The 4,373-nt window shown below is 37.7% G+C and overlaps 1 pseudogene; it reads left to right on the top strand.

The window, feature by feature from the left end:
- Positions 1-1,906, top strand: part of LOC103610204 — a 24,369-nt pseudogene extending 22,463 nt beyond the window's left edge.
- The last annotated feature ends 2,467 nt before the right edge of the window (positions 1,907-4,373 follow it).

Here is a 4,373-nt window from a genome sequence, read left to right as displayed (position 1 = left end):
CCAAGTAGTTGTCGTATTTTGATTCAAGTTTAGGGATGTAGTTTGTTCATTAAAAAAAAAATGGTTTTCACATTGCTGTGGATTCTCAGAAAAGACAGGCTATATATGAGTCCATGTTTGGTCAGCAGAAAAAAAATAACTATTCTTGGATTTTAAACAGAAGAAATTTAAAACAGTAATTTATCATGAAAGTTTGGATTAAAAGAGCACAAGAGAGATCTTCCTTAGATTAAGAAATGAGCCATTACAATTCACTGGATGGACATACAAAGTTTTGATAAAATTCAGCCCATACCATAATCTATTACTTCTCCTTGGATGTAGCCCTGCTGAGGTTTTGATTAAGACTTGACAGGCATGTGCTTCTCTCTCATCTGAAAGGCAGATACAGATTAAGCTCTACCTTCCAGAAGTTTGACTTCAGCTCTTTCTCCTGCTACTCAATAAAACTTTAAAGTCAGAGATATGGTCAAGCTTTGGTGGAAGCTCCCAATTCCCTTGTCAGATTTTGTCTCTTAAGTGCCATGAAATTTCTGTGGAAGATGCCCATCTGCCTTTCTGGTTCAGGTCAACAGCTTTCAGTGCATCACCAGAACTCAACAAATGTCCTGTGGGGAAGTTTCTGTGAGTTTTGAGTTTCTTTTTCTGTTTTCCAGCTTTATTGATGTAAGATAGACAAATAAAAATTGTGTATATTTAAAGCCTACTGCCTAATATTTTGATACATGTGTACATTGCAAATCAATTTTCTCAAAAAACTGATTAACATATCCATCACTTCACATAGGTAGTATTTTTTTGTAGTGAGAACACAGAGTTCTACCCTCAGAAAAAATATCAAGAATGCAATATAATATTTTATATTATAGTCATTATGGTGCACATTAGGCTTCCAGTGCTTATTTATGTTATTAATGAAGGTTTGTTCCATTTAACCAATATCTGTTTTCCTCCCCCACTGCAGCCACAAGTAATCATTCTACTGTCTCTGTGAGTTTGATTTTTTAAAAAGATTCTACATATAACTAATATCATTCAGTATTTGTCTTTCTGTGTGTGGAAAAGATCATAATCATCAGGATCAATCCCAAACTCCTCACCCCATGTGCTTTTTCTCATCCATTTGTCCTTTGTTGATTCCTGTCACTCCAGTACAGTTACCCCCAAACTGTTGGACAACTTGCCTGTGGAAGACAGAACCATCTCCTTTATGGGATGCATCATGCAATTCTTCTTGGCTTCTGTATTTGCAGTGGCAGAAACATTCATATTGGCAGTGATGGCCTATGACAGATTTGTGGCTGTTTGTAACCCTCTCCTCTATACAGTTGTCATGTCCCCAAAGTCATGCACATCATAAGTGGCAGGGACCTACACATGAAGTATAGTCTCCTCCCTGACTCTTACCTGTTTCCTCTTGGCATTATCCTTCTGTGGGTCTAACATCATGAATAATTTTGTCTGTGAGCACTCAGTCATCATCTCTGTCCTGTGCTCTGACTCCTACATCAGCCAAGTGATATGTTTTGTCATCACCATATTCAGTGAGGTGAGCAGCCTGGTAACTGTTCCCACTACTTATAGTTTTATCTTTGTCACTGTCATGAAAATGCCTTCTGCTGGTGGGTGCCGTAAAGCTTTCTCTACCTGTGCCTCCCACCTGACCACCATCACCATTTTCCATGGGACCATCCTGTTCCTCTATTGTGTCCCCCACTCCAAAATCTCATGGCTCATAGTCAAAGTAGGTTCTGTATTTTATATGGTAGTCATTCTCATGCTCAATCCTTTGATCTACACCCTCAGGAACAAAGATGTGAGAGACACAGTCAGGAAGTTAATGACTCACCCAATACAATTTTTCAAAGATTTATATTCCCAAAAGAAATCTGATTCATTATATTGAGGATAATTTAATGCTTTGACTAGAGATGATGATTCAAATAATTTAGTTAGTTCACCAGTCAGATTTTTAATTGTCTTATAATAGATCATTTGTTTGTTTACCTCAGAATTTAACAGAATACCTGAGAACAATATGTGAAGTAACACAAGTGTTGTGTATTGAACAGTGTCTCCTAAATTACGTCCATGTAGAACCTCAAAAGTGCCCTTACTTGGAAATAGGATCTTTGCACTTGTAAATAAGATAAGGATCAAGATGAGATCATAGTGAATTAGGGAGGGCCCTAAATCCAATGAGAGTGCCCTTATGAGACANCAAACTCCTCACCCCATGTGCTTTTTCTCAGCCACTTGTCCTTTGTTGATTCTTGTCACTCCAGTACAGTTACCCCCAAACTGCTGGACAACTTGGCTGTGGAAGACAGAACATTCTCCTTTATGGGATGCATCATGCAATTCTTCTTAGCTTCCACATTTGTAGTGGCAGAAACATTCATATTGGCAGTGATGGCCTATGACAGATTTGTGGCTGTTTGTAACCCTCTCCTCTATACAGTTGTCATGTCCCCAAAGTCATGCACATCATAAGTGGCAGGGACCTACGCATGGAGTATAGTCTCCTCCCTGACTCTTACCTGTTTCCTCTTGGCATTATCCTTCTGTGGGTCTAACATCATGAATAATTTTGTCTGTGAGCACTCAGTCATCATCTCTGTCCTGTGCTCTGACTCCTACATCAGCCAAGTGATATGTTTTGTCATCACCATATTCAGTGAGGTGAGCAGCCTGGTAACTGTTCCCACTACTTATAGTTTCATTTTTGTCACTGTCATGAAAATGCCGTCTGCTGGTGGGTGCCATAAAGCTTTCTCTGCCTGTGCCTCCCACCTGAGCATCATCACCATTTTCCATGGGACCGTCCTGTTCCTCTATTGTGTCCCCCACTCCAAAATCTCATGGCTCATAGTCAAAGTAGGTTCTGTATTTTATATGGTGGTCATTCTCATGCTCAATCCTTTGATCTACACCCTCAGGAACAAAGATGTGAGAGACACAGTCAAGAAGTTAATGACTCACCCAACACAATTTTTCAAAGATTTATATTCCCAAAAGAAATCTGATTAATTATATTGAGGATAATTTAATGCTTTGACTAGAGATGATGATTCAAATAATTTAGTCAGTTCATCAGTCAGATTTTTAATTGTCTTATAATAGATCATTTATTTGTTTACCTCAGAATTTAACAGAATACCTGAGAACAATATGTGAAGTAACACAAGTGTTGTGTACTGAACAGTGTCTCCTAAATTATGTCCATGTAGAACCTCAAAAGTGCCCTTACTTGGAAATAGGATCTTTGCACTTGTAAATAAGATAAGGATCAAGATGAGATCATAGTGAATTAGGGAGGGCCCTAAATCCAATGAGAGTGCCCTTATGAGACAGTAAAGGACAACACAGAGACACAGGGAAGAGGCCAAATGAAAATGGAAGCAGACTGGAGTATTGCTGCCACAAGCCATGGCCAAGGAAGGGTTCTCCCCCTGTGCCATCAGAGGTAGCATAGTCCTGCCAGCACCTTGATTTCAGACTTCTGGTCTTGAGAACTGTGAGAAAATACATATGTCTTGTTTTATGCCTGCAGTTTGTCATAATTTGTTGTGACATCTCTGGAAAGCTTATGCAACAGGTGAATATTAGATCATAAAACCTACAAATCTTGATATATATTGGCATGGTAAATAATTTTTAAATACTCCTTAATTTCATTTTAGCAATGAGAATGTCAGGGTTACAGTGGAAATCTGAAAAGCTGTAGCTGAGTAGGAGTGTGGAGTAGATAGAATTCAATAGAATTAGTAACATGAGTCTGGGGTCACTATCTGTAAGATTCTACCAAGTTCTTTATTCCTTTCTCCTGTACTATAAATATATGTAGGAAGTGATATTAAACATGCTATCTGTAAACATCAAGTAAAAAATGTTGATATTTTGAGATTTTCCTGAAAGATTACCAAGGGGAAATAAATGAAAAATTCAGTTATTAATCTCATGGATCTAACAATCTGATTTGTCAAACTTGTTTCTGCAAATACTATTTACTAACACAGGGGGTATCATGATAAACCTTAAAAATAGTTTGAGTAATCCTGGTTTTGCTTTATAATGTTAATCTCTAGTTAATTACACATTTTACCTGCAATGAATAGTTTTGTTTGCCAGTCTAATATGGAATGGTTGTGACTGCTCTGATAGAAATACAAATGCCCTCCAAACTTATTATTCATGAGTTTTGTTTAAACTAGTGACTGACTCAGTTAGAAAAAAAAAAGTAAAATGTTATCTCTGTGACTCTCTTGCTAATTGTGGTTTGTGTGAGACACATTCCCCTGGACACGCAATGTATAGACACCTGAGATTATTGCACTACATGAATTAATTAAATATTAATTGTTTCTCCAGAG

This window comes from Galeopterus variegatus, unplaced genomic scaffold (assembly GCF_000696425.1).
Source record: "Galeopterus variegatus unplaced genomic scaffold, G_variegatus-3.0.2 Scaffold10757, whole genome shotgun sequence".
Lineage (NCBI taxonomy): Eukaryota > Metazoa > Chordata > Mammalia > Dermoptera > Cynocephalidae > Galeopterus > Galeopterus variegatus.
The sequence above is the reverse complement of the archived record's forward strand: the minus strand, read 5'-3'. Positions and strand labels throughout refer to the sequence as shown.